We start from the raw sequence: 17674 nt of genomic DNA on the forward strand, positions 1-17674 counted from the left end.
GATGGCATAAACAATTGTCCTGTGTAAGAATGTTACGGGGCAGAGTAATTGTTCTTTGACAAAAAACAATAAGTGTTCAATAAGATAAGTTCAGATAGATATCACCTGATATTTGTGAATGACAGATGATCTGTATGCCGCGTCAGAGGCGGCTCAATATAATCTCGGTGGTTCAGGCAGACCGGTGACTCCCGGTGGCTCAACACAGCAGAGGTGGCTCAACGCGGCCTCAATGGCTCAATAAACACTAGTCCAAAAGTGATGTTGGCATGCGCGTTATGCGGCACTTTTGTAATGAATAATTTCCTGGTATTCTTATCAGACGAATGCGGACTCTGAGCTAGAGCAGCGGACGCACTTGTTCTTCTGCCAGTCTTGTTTTGGACACACAAGTAGTAATAACAAAGTATCACCAATAATGGAGTAATTGATTAATCACTTTGACTAGTCTTATCTTTCACGTGATGGTTGATGGTCCTTCTGGGAGATTATGCCATTCTGCCTTTCAATTAACACTAGTAGTAAGTCTTTCGAGAGAAAGGGCAGAATCACACTGATTCATTGTTGCATCTTCTTATGACAGCCAGCACAGACTGCACCAGGTCGGCTGCGGTCATGACAAAAATCTTTGTGTGGTTGTGGTCGATGAGGGCGGAATTGGTGTCCGCGGAATGATATTGTTTGGGCAGTAAATTAACTAATCAGGATGATCTGAAGATATTAAAACTTTTTGAACATAGCTAAAGGTTCATCTGAACAATTCCTTATGCTCTCTTGGTCGTCGTTATTGGAGCAGCCGTCTATTGAGGCTTGTTGTTGTTTCTGTGATTGTTATTGCTTTCGTCCGACTTTGACTGCCATCGATGTGCTTGTGCTGGTGGCCGGATTTGTAATAACAGTAGTAGTACGCATTAGTACTAGTATTAATATACTTGCTCGCTGGAACTTGTAACAACAGCCATCATAGCAGGCTCCCCGCAGTTGACCAGTACAGAGCAAGAACCAAGCTGGACACACTACACTAGAGTAGGCAGCAACTTCCATAGACGGGTTCGGGCGGCCGCTCAGAGCGAGGCCAGGGCGACGGAGTCAGCAGGGTCGGCCCAGGGCGGCTTGGAAGCCGGTGCGGCCGAGGGGCGCCAGCGAGGTGAACAGCTGTAGCGATGAGCCGGCGATGTGAAGACCAGATGAAGAGAGCTCGGTGACTCGCCGGAGAGACCGCACCGGCGGGGATGGCTCAAGGCGGCTCAGGGCCGGACCGGCGAAGGCGGCTCAACCTGGCGGCAGCGGAGCTGTACCAGCCATGTGAGGCGGAGGCGAGGTCAGGCCGGGACCACTTTCTTGGAGGCGAAGCTGTACCCACGATCAAATCCAGGTCGTGGTGTCTTGTTTTTTCTTTCTTCTCTTTTTTTGATGAACCGGTACATGTGACACAATAACTGGCACTGTAGTACTAGTTGCAACCACATAGCGGACCGTCTCGGATTCCAATAATGATCTATCAAATCCCCTGGTGAATCGCTATGTTGCTGTTGATTCTAGTGAAAGTTTTCATGGCAGCATAACTGGACAGGTCTCGAACTTCCGTGCCGTAGAAAAAACAATAAGATTCGGTGACCCAGACGGATTGCTTGGTCCCGTGCAGAAACACAACAGAGTTAAACTCGACGGATCGTCTAGCGACGCGTGCGCCAGTGCACGCAACCCTAATCTCTCCATCTTCAAACTTGCATTTGTCAACCTCAAAATTAATCATAATTCTGAACATAAAAACGATGAACGTGTCGGCTCAGTCCAAGGCTGTCTCATGCCGGGTTATCCTGCATACTTTTTGTGCTGGCGCTTTTTTCCTTTGACACATCGCGGACTTCTCAATCCCTAAAAAAATCCCTCCAAGAACTCAACATCACCGTGCGCAGGCCACACGGTGGGCGCCAACTGTCGTGGAATGATATCGGCAAATGTCCTAGTGTGAGAACTTAGTCATGAGGCCAACACATCTATGTAGTCGCTTGAAGGGGTTGGTCGGAATCGAGAGACGCAAGATTTTACCCAGGTTCGGCCCCTCACGGTGGAGGTAAAGGCCTACATCCCGCTTCATTGATATTGATGATGATGATCACAATTACACGGGTGCTCTAACTCGAGAGCTCTAGACTTGTTTGTCTAACCCTAACTTATCAAACTTGTGGAACTTGTCCCCCTTGGGGTGCCCTGCCCCACCTTATATATGTTGAAGGGGCGCCTTACATGACTAGTCCTACTAGGATTAGATTACTCTATTACAAGTGGAGTCCTAGTCTTGCTTCCTTTATAAGAGAATATTCCTTATGCTTTCCTCTTAAGCCGGCCTACCATAACGTAAGCCAGCCTTCCTTGAACCACCTACTGGGCCTCCGGGTTTTTTCGCTCCTCTAACCCACTGGCCGGATCATCAATGAGACACCTGGCTCGGCCGGGTCATCAGTGAGTGGAGAGATCCGGGCGGGTCACTTAGTGAGTCGCCAAGTCGGGGCGGGTCACCAGTGAGTCGCCAAGTCCGACCGGGTCATACCGCGGGGTATATCCCCGACACAGGGTATCATCCACAAACTGGTACATGTTGGACCAGCGGGCTACTTTCTCTGCTTCTTCCTGCTCCTCGGGGAGCTCTCCTGTTTGGAGGAAACGGACGGTGGGTTGCGCCCATGTCGGAGCCTGGGGCTCGACAGCAAGGACCAAAGGCACATCTTCGGCCGCAGGGGCAGCTACCTCTACGGTCAGGGCCGGGGGCCCTGTCGGAGGTAGTTGCCCCTCGGCAAGCTTGGGGTACCCAGCAACCTCCTTGCCGGCGGCTCCTGGGAGCTCGGCGGGAAGGTACTTGCCAGGGCTTGTCTTCCTTCGCTTGTTCTGCCCTGCTGATGGTTCTACGGATGGTTGAGTTAACTGAAGTACAAAGGTACCTGGTTCCACATGCAACTTGAGGGCAGCGCGTTTCGACAGGTCATCGGCAACACCGTTCTCCGCTTGGGGAACATGCTCTGCTTGTAGGCCGTCGAAACGTTCTTCCAACTTCCTCACCTCATTCACGCAGGCCTCCATCAGCAGGCTCTGGTAATCCTTGTTAACTTGCTTGACGACGAGCTGCGAATCACCCCTGATGACGAGCTTCTTGATTCCGAGGTCTGCCGCGATTCTGGGACCGGCAAGCAACCCCTCGTACTCCGCCGTATTGTTCGTTAATTTTTCCCAGGGAAAGTGCATCTGGATTACGTACTTGAGGTGCTCTCTTGTGGGTGCGATGAGTAGCACGCCAGCACCAGCACCTTGGAGTGAGAAAGCTCCGTCAAATTACATAATCCACTCACTGCTCGTCTCCTTGTCGGGAAGGGTGGTCTCTTGAATCTCCTCGTCGGTCGTTGCGGTCCACTCTGCTAGGAAATCTGCCAAAGCTTGGCTCTTGATCATTGAAGTACTTTCAAACCAGAGGCCAAAGCTCGACAGCTCCAATTCCCACTCCACAATCCTCCTTGTCGCATCTGGGTTGTGCAAAATCCGTTGCAAAGGGAGGCGAGTGACGACGGTGATCTCGTGCGCTTGTAAATAGCGGCGCAGCTTTCTCGAGGCCATGAGGAGGATGAAAAGCAGCTTCTACATTCCATAATATCTCAACCTAGCCCCCTGCAAGAGGGAACTGACAAAATATATTGGGTGCTGCACCATCTTCTTTTGTCCCACTTTGCCCATCTGCTCAGACTCTGCCTCGCTGGGACTGGGCCTCGCCGAGAGTTCTGGTTTGCTGACGTCAGGCTCTACCGGGGAGGTCCTCGGCCCGCCATCCGACGGCTCTGCTGCAAGTGCCGCTTCTCCTTCGAGTTCTCTCTGCGCCACAAGCGCGGCACTAACCACTTGATTCATTGCTGCTAAGTATAGCAGCAACAACTCTCGTGGTTTAGGCATGACTAGTATTGGCATGGAGGAGAGGTACCTCTTCAAATCTTGTAGTGCTGCCTCTGCCTCCGGAGTCCATATTACTGGACCCGCCTTTTTCAAAACTTTGAAAAAGGGGAGGGCACGCTCAGCAGATTTGGAGATGAACCTACTCAGGGCAGCAACGCAGCCAGCGAGCCTATGGACGTCTTTGACCGGTTTCGGTGCCTCAATCTGCTCGATCACCTTGATCTTGTCGGGATTTGCTTCGATTCCGCGTTGAGACAGGAAGAACCCAAGAAGTTTGCCGGAGGGGACGCCGAACACGCAATTCTTTGGGTTGAGCTTGAGGTTGATCTTGCGGAGATTTGCGAATGTTTCTTCTAAATCTTGCACGAGCGTGGCCCTGTCCTTGGTTTTGACCACTGTGTCATCCATATAAGCTTCCATATTTCTATGCAGCTGGGGCTCAAAACCAATCTGGACCACTCGGGAAAATGTTGAACCAGCGCTCTTCAACCCGAAAGGCATTTGTACAAAACAGTACGTACCACATGGGGTGATGAATGCGGTCTTCTCTTCGTCTTCCTTCATCATGAAGGTCTGGTGGTATCCTGAATAGGCATGAGGAATGACAACAGGTCACACCCGATAGTGGAGTCTACAATCCGGTCGATGCATGGCAGAGGGAAAGGATCCTTTGGACATGCTTTATTGATGTCTGTGTAATCAATACACAGCCTCCACTTCCCATTCGCCTTACGCACCACCACCGGATTGGCCAACCACGTGGGGTGGAGTACTCCTCTTACCAGGTCTGTCGCCTCCAACTTCCCAATCTCTTCAATGATGAACTCTTTTCGCTCCAAAGCTTGCTTCTTGACCTTCTGCTTGACGGGACGCGCGTGAGGACAGACATCAAGATGGTGCTCAATCACCCCCCTAGGAACGTCAGGGATGTCAGATGCTTGCCATCCAAATACATCGACATTCGCCTGCAGGAAGGCGATGAGCGCGCTTTCCTATTTGTTGTCGAGGGTGGAGCTTATAGTGAAAGCCCCGCCCGCGCCATCCTCCTTGACGGACACCTTCTTGGTTTCTACTGGTGCAGCCTTGGACTTCTTGCTCTTGCCGGTGGAGCTCTCTGGCACGTCCTCAACGGGAGCATAACACTCCGAAGAGGTGCGCTTATCGGAGTGGGTGCAAGAGGTCTTGCCGGCCTTCTCCCTTCCCGGGGCTTCAGCGGTAGGAGCGAGTGCCCTGGTGGAAGTTGCTGCAACTGCCTCTCGGTAGAGTTGGTCGGCGCAGATGAGCGCGTCTTTCTTGTCAGAGGGGACGTTGATGATGGTCAGCGGCCCCGGCATCTTCAATGTGTTGTAGGCGTAGTGTGACGCTGCCATGAACTTGGCCAGCGCCGGGCGGCCAAGGATCCCGTTGTACGACAGGGGGATCTCGGGAACATCAAAAACGATCTTCTCCGTCCTGTGGTTCAGCTCGCCCCCGAACGTAACGGGCAGCGTGATTTTACCTTTCGGTTGACTCCTTCCCGGGTTGACCCCTTGGAATGTGCCCATCTCCTCGAGATCTCCATTAGGAATCTACAGCTTCTTGATCACAGCGGGCGAGATCAGATTCAGACCAGCCCCACCGTCAACTAGCACTTTGGTCACCTTGAGGTTGCGTATTGTTGGTGAAACCAACAACGGCAAACACCCGACCGCAGTTGTGCAATCAGGGTGATCCTCGGTGTCAAAAACAATGGGCGTGCGGAACCAGTTCAGTGGCTTCTGGGCATCGAACGACGGCTCCGCTGCAGTGACCTCACGCACCCGCTGCTTCAGCTAGCGATGTGAGGTGTGCAACGAGGTGCCACCGTAGACGCACATGGACTCTGTAGCCTTCTGGAACTCGTGCTCACCGGACTCATCGTCCTCGTCGTGATCATCATCTTCCTCTTTGTTGTTGAGGCCCCGAGCGGGCCTCTCTTGTTGGTTATCTTTACCGCGGCGACCCCCTTGCCGCCATGCTTCTTGCCAGGCCCCTCGACACCATCCTGACCCTTCTCCTTGTATCGCCTTTCATATTTAGCCTTCTACTTTTCTAGCAGCAGCTCAACCTGTCGGCAGTTCTGGAGGTCATGGTCCTTGGTGCGGTGGATCTTGCAGTACTATTTGTCGGAGCCTCCTGGCTTGCCGGCGGCCGCCAGGGCCAAATAGGCGGCACACTTGGCAACCTCCTTGCCGGGGTCATCAGCTTTGGCCTTTTTGGTGGCGTCGGACTCGTTGGATCCCTCAACGGCAAGCACAGTCTTGACCTTATGTTTCCTGTTGCGGCACTGGCCCTTCTTTGTCGGGGCGGCGGTGTCTTCGTGTGTGGAGTCGGTTTCCCCGCCGGCGTCTTCACCGGGGTACTTCCTATCCTCTTCAGCTCGAGCACATCTATCAGCCAGAATATAAAGTTCAGCCACATCCTTGACCTTGTTCATCGCCAACTCTTCACGCATCTTGCGGTTGCGCACATTCTGATGGAATGCGTTGATGACAGCGGCAGGATGAACATAAGATAATATTTTTGGTATTTTTGTGATAAAGATGCAAAGTAAAATAAAGGCAAAGTAAAAAGCAAAGGAAATAACTAAGTAGTAGGAGATTAATATGATGAAGATAGACCCGGGGGCCATAGGTTTCACTAGTGGCTTCTCCCGAGAGAATAAGTATTCTACGGTGGGTGAACAAATTACAGTTGAGCAATTGACAGAATTGAGCATAGTTATGAGAATATCTAGGCATGATCATGTATATAGGCATCATGTCCAAGACAAGTAGACCGACTCCTGCCTGCATCTACTACTATTACTCCACTCATCGACCGCTATCCAGCATGCATCTAGAGTATTAAGTTAAAAATAGAGTAACGCCTTAAGCAAGATGCCATGATGTAGAGGGATAAACTCATGCAATATGATGAAAACCCCATCTTCTTATCCTCGATGGAAACAATACAATACGTGCCTTGCTGCCCCTACTGTCACTGGGAAAGGACACCGCAAGATTGAACCCAAAGCTAAGCACTTCTCCCATTGCAAGAAAGATCAATCTAGTAGGCCAGACCAAACTGATAATTCGAAGAGACTTGCAAAGATAACCAATCATACGTAAAAGAATTCAGAGAAGATTCAAATATTGTTCATAGATAGACTTGATCATAAACCCACAATTCATCGGTCTCAACAAACACACCGCAAAAAGAAGATTACATCAAATAGTTCTCCACAAGAGAGGGGGATAACATTGTATTGAGATCCAAAAAGAGAGAAGAAGCCATCTAGCTAATAACTATGGACCCGTAGGTCTGAGGTAAACTACTCACACTTCATCGGAGGGGCTATGGTGTTGATGTAGAAGCCCTCCGTGATCGATGCCCCCTCCGGCGGAGCTCCGGAACAGGCCCCAAGATGGGATCTCGTGGATACAGAAAGTTGCAGCGGTGGAATTAGGTTTTTGGCTCCGTATCTGATCGTTTGGGGTACGTAGGTATATATAAGAGGAGGGAGTACGTCGGTGAAGCAACAGGGGGGCCACGAGGGTGGAGGGCGCGCCTGGTGGGGGTGGGCGCACCCCCTACCTCGTGGCCTCCTCTTTTGTGTCTTGACGTAGGGTCCAAGTCTCCCTAGTCTTGTTCGTTGAGAAAATCACGTTCCCGAAGGTTTCATTCTGTTTGGACTCCATTTGATATTCCTTTTCTTCAAAACCCTAAAACAGGCAAAAAAAGCAATTCTGGGTTGGGCCTTCAGTTAATAGGTTAGTCCCAAAAATAATATAAAAGTGGAAAATAAAGCCAAATAATGTCCAAAACAGTAGATAATATAGCATGGAGCAATCAAAAATTATAGATACGTTGGAGACATATCAGTGCCCAGGGGCTCCGGCACCGCGGTGTTGCTCATCGCACGCGGCCTGGGATGGGCGTGACACAGGTGCCAGCTGGGGTGCCATAGAGGCTACTGCGCCGCCCGTGGGCAGCACGGCCCCGCCCCCAGACCCAGCGGCGTGTGGCTCGTCGTCTCGGATTCGGACGACGCTGCTCACCTAGCTCCGATCACCAGAATGTGGTGGATGCTCGCGGGCCATGTCTCCGGCCCCATCTGTGGCCACCCGACCGCCTGCTCATGCTGGCGCGGACGGGCCTGCCCCAGACGAGCCGATCGCTATGATCCCCTTTCTCTTGGGGACATGGTGATGATGAAGTCGGTGTGCTGACCTTCAAGCCGGATTTTCACGGCTTGCGCCCCCTGCCTGGCACGCCAAAGATGTATGGGGAAACGACACCTACGGGATCACGAAGAATCCCTTTTGGTACGGTTGGCGGGTGCGGCGCTGTGGAAAGAGCGGGGTTGAGGGATCAACACGGGGGGATTATCCAGGTTTGGGCCGCAAGTGATGTGTAATACCCTACTTCTGCTGGTTCATGTTTATCTGGTGTTCTTGGACTAGCTACAAAGCGTGTAGGGTCCAAAAAGTCCGAATCCTCTCTCAGTACGCTGCAGGCCTCCTTTTATAGTCAAAAGGGGCTGCCACAGTGGCACACAAGAGGCGAAAAGTTGTACAGTAGTTGAGTCTATATGCTGGCACCGTAGGACAAACGCCTTTAATGCGCTGCCGACGTGCCCTTCTTGCTTTATCGGGGACAACAAGGAAGCTCGTCCCAGCTGTCGCCGCCTCGCCTAGCTTCGACGCGTGTCCGAACTGACGAGACGTGTAGTGCCACGCTAGCTGGCTGGCTGCTGAGTTGGTGCGGTGGCAGAGTCTTCACGAAGATCTGCATGCCACCACGTAGGTGCTTGCTGAGTTGGCCTGGAGGCCGCATGTCGCCACGCAGGTGCTCGCCTAGTTGGTGAGCTGGCAACTGTGTGGGAACGGCGGTGGAGTCTTGGCACGTGTGGGCCCGGCTGCGGCCCCGCGGATGTCTTCGGCAAGGGTATTGCCGGGGCCCCGGCAAGGGTCTTGCCGTGGCGTCGCAGCCTCCCTGGCAAGGGTCTTGCCGGGGGGTCTCGTGGGTATCCTTGGCAAGGATCTTGTCGAGGATCTTCGTCATCTGAATCTCATCTAGTCTTGTATGTTCTTGGTCTTCACACAGATCTGCATGCCACCACGGAGGTGCTTCCCGAGCTTTGGTTCCAATGTGGTTGAGGGCGTCACAACTCTTAGGCTCAAGGGTGGCAACTCTGCTGGCGTTGGACAAGTTGCCCCGGCAAGGTTCTTGCCGGGGCTGTGGAGGCCTCCCCGGCAAGGGCCTTGCCAGGGGAGTTCACCTCACCCTTCTTCTCTTCGTGTTTCTGGCTTGGCGTTGCTTTGGTAGTCTTGGGCCTTTGCTTCCTATTATCCACCAAGCGTGGTCGTGGGCGTGGGGCTGCGATTGCCCGCGCACAAGTAAAGGGGTACAAAAAGGGACCCCTACTTTTGTACACCGACAGAAGGGATGATGCAGCACAGCAACGGTAGGTATTTCCCTCAATGATGAGACCAAGGTTATCGAACTAGTAGGAGAACCATGCAACAGTACGTGAATGGAACCTACACACAAATAGGAAATACTCGCAACCCGACATATTAAAGGGGTTGTCAATCCCTTTAGGGCAATGGCGGCAGAAATTGGCAAATGGACGTGGTAAAAATATGATAGATGGGATAAAAAGATCTCGAATAAAATAAAGTGCAACAAGGTATTTTTGTATTTTTGGTTTAATAGATCTAAAAATAAACCGTGAAGGCAAATATAATAAAGAATAGACTCGGGGGCCGTAGGTTTCACTAGTGGCTTCTCTCAAGAAAAATAGCAAACAGTGGGTAAAGGAATTACTGTTGGGAAATTGATAGACTTCAAATAATCATGACAATATCCAGGCAATGATCATTATATAGGCATCACGTCCAAGATTAGTAGACCGACTCCCGCCTGCATCTACTACTATTACTCCGCACATGGACCGCTATCCAACATGCATCTAGTGTATTAAGTTCATGGGGAAACAGAGTAATGCAATAAGAATGATGGCATGATGTAGACAAGATCTATTTATGTAGAAATAGACCCCATCTTGTTATCCTTAATGGCAATGATACATACGTGTCGTTTCACCTTCTGTTACTGGGATCAAGCACCGTAAGATCGAACCCATCACAAAGCACCTCTTCCCATTGCAAGATAAATGGATCAAGTTGGCCAAACAAAACCCAAATATCGGAGAATAAATATGAGGCTATAAGCAATCATGCATATAAGAGATCAAAGAAGACTCAAATAACTTTCATGGATAAAAAGAGATAGATCTGATCATGAACTCAAAGTTCATCGAATCGCAACAAACACACCGCAAAAAGAGTTACATCATATGGATCTCCAAGAGAGCATTGTATTGAGAATCAAACGAGAGGGAGGAAGCCATCTAGCTACTAACTACGGACCCATAGGTCAACAAAGGACAACTCACGCATCATTAGAGAGGCACCAATGGGCATGATGAACCCCTCCGTGATGGTGTCTAGATTGGATCTAGTGGTTCTGGAACTTGCGGTGGCTGGAATTGATTTTCGTCGGCTCCCCTAGGGTTTCTGGAATATTGGGGTATTTATAGAGCAAAGATGTGGTTCATGAGGCCACCGAGGTGGGCACAACCCACCTGGGCGCGTCTGGTAGACTGACTCCTGCATGAATCTACTGCTATTACTTCACACATCGATCGCTATCCAACATGCATCTAGTGTATTAAGTTCATGGAGAAATGGAGTAATGCAATAAGAATGATGACATGATGTAGACGAGATATATTCATGTAGGAATAGCCCCCATCTTGTTATACTTAATAGAAATGATACATGCGTGTCTTGCTACACCTTCTGTCACTCGGAAAGAACACCGCATGATCAAACCCAGCACAAAGCACCTCTTCCCATGGCAAGAAAAATCGATCAAGTCGACCTAACTAAACCAAAGATTCGAAGAAGAAATACGAGGCTATAAATAATCATGCATATAAGAGATCAAAAGAGTACTCAAATAATATTCACGGATATAGATATGATCGTAAACTCAAAGTTCATCGGATCCCAACAAACACACCACAAAAAGAGTTACATGAAAAAGATCTCCAAGAGACCATTGTATTGAGAATTAAAAGAGAGAGAGGAAGCCATCTAGCTACTGCCTACAGATCCGTAGGTCTATGGTGAACTACTCACACATCATCAGAGAGGCACCAATGAGGATGATGAACCCCTCTGTGACAGTGTTTAGATTGGATCTCATGGTTCTGGAACTTGCAGCAGCTGGAATTGTGTTTCCTCAACTCCCCTAGGGTTTCTGGAATATTTGGGTATTCATAGGATGAAGAGGCGGTGCGGGAGGCCAACTGTCGGTGTCAGAACCGGCGGATCTCGGGTAGGGGGTCGCGAACTATGCGTCTAGGATCGATGGTAACAGGAGACGGGGGACACGATGTTTACCCAGGTTTGGGCCCTCTCTATGGAGGTAATACCCTACTTCCTGCTTGATTGATCTTGACGAATATGAGTATTACAAGAGTTGATCTACCACGAGATCGTGATGGCTAAACCCTAGAAGCCTAGCCGGTATGACTATGGTAATGAGTATATCCTTTTGGACTAACCCCTCCATTTTATATAGACATCGGGGGGATCTAAGGTTTACATAGAGTCGGTTACATAAGAAGGAATCTTTATCTTCGGTCGGCAAGCTTGCCTTCCACGCCAAGGAGAGTCCAATCCGAACACAGGTACAATCTTCGACCTTCATGTCTTCACAGCCCATCAGTCCGGCCCATGGATAACAAGCTAGACGCCCGAGGACCCCTTAGTCCAGGACTCTCTCGGTAGCCCCTGAACCTGGCTTCAATGACAAGGAGTCCGGCGCGCAGATTGTCTTCGGCATTGCAATGTGGGTTCCCTTCTATCAAAACTTCAAGATAGTCTTCAGATGCAATGATAGTATCCGGACCTGTCTCACACACACACACCATACATAACCGCAGAGAGAATATATTTTTACACGAGTCTAATCTGCTGTCAACTTTCTACAACATGACATCACGTCTGCCTGGTCACAATTCCAAACCGCATTCATGTTTCGACGCCCCACGTCCCGAGACGCGGTTGCCATTGGCACGTCTTGTCAAAGCAGAGATCGTGTCCCCTTATCGCGGGATTCTCATCAATGCGGGCATGGGTAACACAACCATGTCGTTTATACAACCCTTGTGAATAGGCGAATCTTAAGGTGAGTGAGGAGGCGTTTAATGTTCGTTGCCTTTATAAGGTCATAAGGATTCCCTCTTCCTCTCTCACGCCTTCTCTCTGTCTCTGCCTTTCCAATCTCGAGCTCCAGCGCCCAAGTTCTCATCTCCTTTTCCACTCAAGCAACCATGTCCGGATCCGGAGGTCAAGGAAAGTGGATGGTCTCCTTTGTCAAGGAGTAGGACATTAATGAGCTTCGGGCGGCCGGATACTTGGCGAAGGAGATCACTCACCGCCTGCCGACCGAGGGACAAGTCGTCCCCACGCCGAAGCCCACCGAGAGGGTAGTGTTCATCCCCCATTTCATCCGCGGGCTGATGTATTATTACGGGATAGATTTCCATGATTTGTCTCTGAATTCCTTCCTCAACATCTCGGCGTTTACCGTTGTGTGTGAGGCCTTCCTCCGCATCCAGCCCCACTTCGGTCTGTGGCTCAAAGTCTTTAACGTGAAGCCGAAGGTGGTGGATGGCTAGCACGCGGAGTCCGGAGGAGCCATGGTGAGCAAGCTGTCCAACGTCTCCTGGCCCAAAGGTACTTTTGTGGACACGGTAAAGGAGTGGCTGAAGCAGTGGTTCTACATCACAGAACCTCATAGCACCACCTGGGCCGCAGCTGCCGAATTCCGTTTCGGCGCTCCCATGCGACTCACCTCCTGGGTCGAGAAGAGTCCGGACTGGTGTTCACCTGATGAGCTGATAGCGCTGCAGACACACGTTCAGAGCATGGTAACCAAGAACGTCAAGCTCGTTGATGTGATCCAGGTGATGCTAGTTTGCCGGATCCTTTCGTGCCAGCGCCGAAGCCGCCCTCTGTGGGAGTTCAACCCGAAGAAGCACCAAACCTTGGTGAGGCTCTTCGAGACTACTCACGAAGGTGCATGGAAGTTGCTCTTTAAGGGCAACGAGAAACCGCCGGCCGCAGATTCAGATCGCGGGCATGACACTAAACACCTCGCTAGCGAGGTATGTCTTTTTTTGATGCATTCTCCACTTGTTTGTTTCAAGGATGGTGCTTGAGCTTTTATTGTTGCTTTTTCAGGACTGGATGGAGAGGGCGAAGCAGATCTAGTGTCCGGCTCCGCTGCCTGAAGAACTGGTCATCCCGCGTCTAGCGAAGATGCTGGTGCCGGCGCCTTATAAGGCGCCGGAGAAGAAGGCCAAGGGGGCCAAGAGTGGCCCCCGTCTCAAAGGCACTTCGGACATGACGTCCAAAGACGACGAAGCTCATTCCTCTGTCCCTAAGGACAATGGCGAGGAAGAGGAGGAGGAGGAGGAAAACAACCCTCCCCCTGAGGGGAGGAAGAAGAAGAGGGCGGCTTCGGCACATCCGGAGGCGGAAACGCCCAAGAAGGGGAAGGGCGTCCCAGCGGTCAACACCGCGTGGGACGTTGACAAACAGTCCGGAACGATGCCCCCGTGCTAAGCCCCAGGCCGCATCGTAAGTGACATGGCTCGCTCATGCGCGCATCTGGCCCTTTCTCTTCATTATCTTGACATAGTTAATTGTACTATTGCAGTCTGGCCCGCGACCTTATCCAGTGATCCTCATCTGGAGGTTCGTTGGATCCTTCGGAGATGGCGAGCATGTCGCCACCGCCTGCTTATTCCCCCAGGGCCAGGGACGACACCAAAGTGTTATCCCAGAGGACCGCTCCGAACTGGGGAGGAGCCCAGGACACTGTCTGGGAGGCGCCACAAGGCAAAACCTCCACTGCCGGACACATGGGGGAGCCGATCCACATGGAGACTGGCGAAGAGGGCCGCATCCAGTTCAGCCCTCAGCCGAATAGGATTCCGGAGACCCATATGGCTCCGGAGTTGGGCAAGCAGCCCCCTTTGAAGGAGGGGGGTGCACTGCTTCCACCGGTGGGCCTTGTCCATCCAGGGGCGCCGGATAACCTAATGGAGGCGCTTCGAGGCTCCTCCGTCGTGGACGAGCACCGTGTCCTTATGGGTGCGGTGATCGAGAAGATTCAGTCCGCCAAGAGTGGATTGAATGAAGCTTGCAGCAGCCTGTTGACAGGTTTTGAGGTAAGAAAGAGAAAAAAACCCGTGTAGACAGTAGCCCCTGAGACACTGTCCGGTGTTCGGCAAGAAGAACCGAACAGAGGATCAATCTTTAGTTATAGGAGACTAACATAATATGTACGAATAAGCAGGCGTCGCTGTTGGCCACAACCTCGCATGCTGCCGAAGTCTCTGAACTGAGGCAGAGGCTGGAGCGGACCGAGAACGAGCTCGGCGAGGTTAAGGTTCGATTCGAGGAGAAGCAAGGTGAGTGACGACTTGCTGTGTGTTCGAAAAGGATAGGCGCTGCATATTGACCGCAGGTCGTAATATGCGCAGGAGTCGCGACCGAGGTCGAGGCCCTAAGGAAGGCCCTAGGCGAGGCCGAGGAGAAGGCTGTCTAGCAGCAAGCCGCCTGTAAGAAGCTCAAGGCCCGGGTCAAATAAGTCCAGCAGGAGCTCCAGGATGCGGTCAATAAATGCGAAGCCTTGGAGCGTGATGCGTCAGTTCAAGGGACCGAACTCGCCAAGGCTCGTCAGAGCACGGAGATGCACGGAATGAGGCCCAGGCCGCCCTCTAGGAGATCCAGGAGGTCAAGAAGATCACGTCGGGTAAGTCATTTAAGATGTAAAGCAAGTGTGCGGAGAAGCAGTACCTTTTACTAACCCGGGTTCGGAGTTCCCCAGGGGCTTTTGCGGATTTATCATGCATTGTATTAGACGCCGCGGAGTTCTGTCGAGCCGAAGGAGGGGGTTCTACGGAGAAGCTATTCTGGTCGCAGTATGCGGCGCCAGAGCATCACGTGTCCTTCAACAATCAGCTGAAACAGCTGGTGGAGCTGCATAGGGTGGCCAAACTAGCCATTAAGGATTTGATAATCCGGCTATGGCCAACCGAAGCTATGCCAGGCAGCTACTTCAGACTCGTGAGGCGGATGGTGAACGTCTGTCCTCGGCTGGACGTCGTCAAGCGCTCGACCTGCATTGAAGGTGCACGCATGGCCTTCGCCCGTTGCAAGATGTGGTGGGCAAAGATTGTTGGATTTCGGGTTCTGGCAGACCCTTGAGGTTCGAACACTGGGGTGCGCGCGGAGATTTCGCCTTCTACCTACCTGCACCCCACTGCCATGCTAAGATCTAAGCTATGGAAAGAACCGCACAAGAGACACAGGGTTTATACTAGTTCAGGCCACCATTGTGGTGTAATACCCTACTCTAGTTTGTGGTGTGGTGGATTGCCTCTTGGGCTGATGATGATGAGCAGTACAAGGAAGAACAGCCTCGCGAGGGTCTGTTCTTGGCTGGGGCGATGAACTGCTAGGAGGAGTTCAGTCACCCTTCTCTCTCTCTGTGTGTGATGCTTACTCAATCTGATCCCAGCTTGCTTCTCTCTGGGCTTCCAGATTCTCTATCCCTTCGATCTCTCTCTGATCTGATCTGATCTGATCTGATCTCCCTTACCCTGGGGGTGGCTAGTCCTATTTATAGGCAAAGGCCCTGGGCCTCTTCCCAAATATTGAGCGGGAAGGGCGCCAACAGTTGGCCATTTTGAAGGGGAACACCTGGTACACTTATCCTGACTAAAGTTGGTCCTCGCGTGCCAAAGGCTCTGGTGGTGACGCTGGCTTGGGCTCCACAATGACTTCCTCCCTGCCGTTGGGCTGGTCTTGGTCTCGTTGCACCGAGACGGGTGCCTTTGCTTGATGCTCTCGCCTGCGCTAGCTCCCTTTGCACAAAAGAGGAAAGGAGGACACTGCGTGGGCTGGCGCCCGCCTGGCACCCTTGGTCGTCATGGCTTGCGTCACGGGCACCTCGTGAGGTACCCCGCCTTGATCTCTCCGCCTCCTCACGAGCCAGCCTGATGAGGCCGTGTCTGAGGAAGCTCCGTGTCGTCCGCCCCGCGAGGCTTGGCCCCTCGCAAGGGTCTTGGGTCTGTGTCGATGAAGATGGGCCGTGTTGGGCCCCCTTTGAGCCACGCCGCAGGCCACAGGCAGGCAAGTCTGGGGACCCCTGTTCCCAGAACACCGACAGTAGCCCCCGGGCCCAAGGTGCGACCGGACTTGGCCGTGCAGGGAGGCGAAAAGGGCAAGGGCGAAGCGCCGCGGGCCCTAACAACCTGTGGCCTTGGGCGCCGCGTGGCGGTTGATTGGACGTGAGTGCCTCGGCAACCGCGCATGTTGATAAATGAGCGGCATCTGCCTAGGCTTTGCTTTTTTTTGCTTTCTCCGGTTGCTGCTCAGATCCCCTTTCTTGCGCCTCTCCTTCCTTCCTCCAAAACTTCCAGATCTACTTCGACCGCGTGACCTAGGAAGCCATGGCGCCTCGTCAGTCCCCGGCCGGAGCTTGGTACTCATCTGCCCTGGATTCGCCGAATGTGTCGGAGGCGAGCCTCGCCCGGTTGCGCCGGATGGCGGCGGTGCAGGGCATCGACGAGGCGAAGGTGTTCAAGGCCGGCTCCGCCACCCCTGAGGGCCAAGGGAGCACCTTCTATCCACTCTTTGTAAGCGCCATTGCTGCTGGCCTGGTGCCTCCCTTCTCCGAGTTCTTCTTCTCTATCCTCCATCATTATAAGCTACAGGCTCTGCATCTCCACCCCAACTTCGTCCTTCTCCTGGCAATCTTTGCCTATCACTGCGAGGCTCACGTAGGGGTGCAGCCCTCAGTGGCCTTGCTGCGCCACTACTTCTACCTCCGGACCTCTTGTGGTCCTGCTTCCGTGTGCACGAGCTTCGTCGCGTACGGTGGCGCCATTGCAATTTCGAACCCCGGGAAAAGGATTGATGGCTTCAGGAGCAAGTGGGTCTTGGCAGATGCTAGGCGCATCCACCCTCGGCTGATCTTGCCCACGGAGCAACCCACGAGCTCCAGCGATTGGGGTCGAGCGGAGCTCGCGGACCCCCGCTCGAAGCTGGTGTTGGAGAAGATGGACGCGGATCTGAGGCCGGCCAACATGGCGGCGGCAAAGCTGTCCGGCGCGTCGCTGCTGAGGGAATTCCTGGAGCACCAGCTAGCTCCGCTTCGGCAGTACTCACTTCTGATGTGGAGGCCCCATCCGAGCCCCGCGGCCTTGCCCGACGAAGATCTAGCTGCGGTCCTCCAATCTCTGGTCGGGGGCGATGTGGCGAGGTTGGAGGGCGCTCCTACGCCCTTGTTCCTCCGCGACGACTAGGAGCAGGTAGTGGAGTCCATGTCCGTCTTCAACGGGGACGGGCCCGTGCCCACGGAGGCTCCCGAGGAACCGGTGGATGTGTCCTCCGACGACTCCAGCGAAGAGGAGGAAGGAGGGGAGCGGGAAAAATGGCTGACTCTGAGGCGACCGACGGAGAGTCGAGGGCTCCCCTCCCCCGGCGTAGGTCCCATGTTCTCCGCCTCTCTCTGAGCGATGACGACGAGGATGATGACGAGCAGGGCGGCGGGAGCTTGCCCCCAATCCCGAAGAAGGACAGGA

This window comes from Triticum aestivum, chromosome 2A (genome assembly GCF_018294505.1).
Source record: "Triticum aestivum cultivar Chinese Spring chromosome 2A, IWGSC CS RefSeq v2.1, whole genome shotgun sequence".
In the NCBI taxonomy this organism is placed as follows: domain Eukaryota; kingdom Viridiplantae; phylum Streptophyta; class Magnoliopsida; order Poales; family Poaceae; genus Triticum; species Triticum aestivum.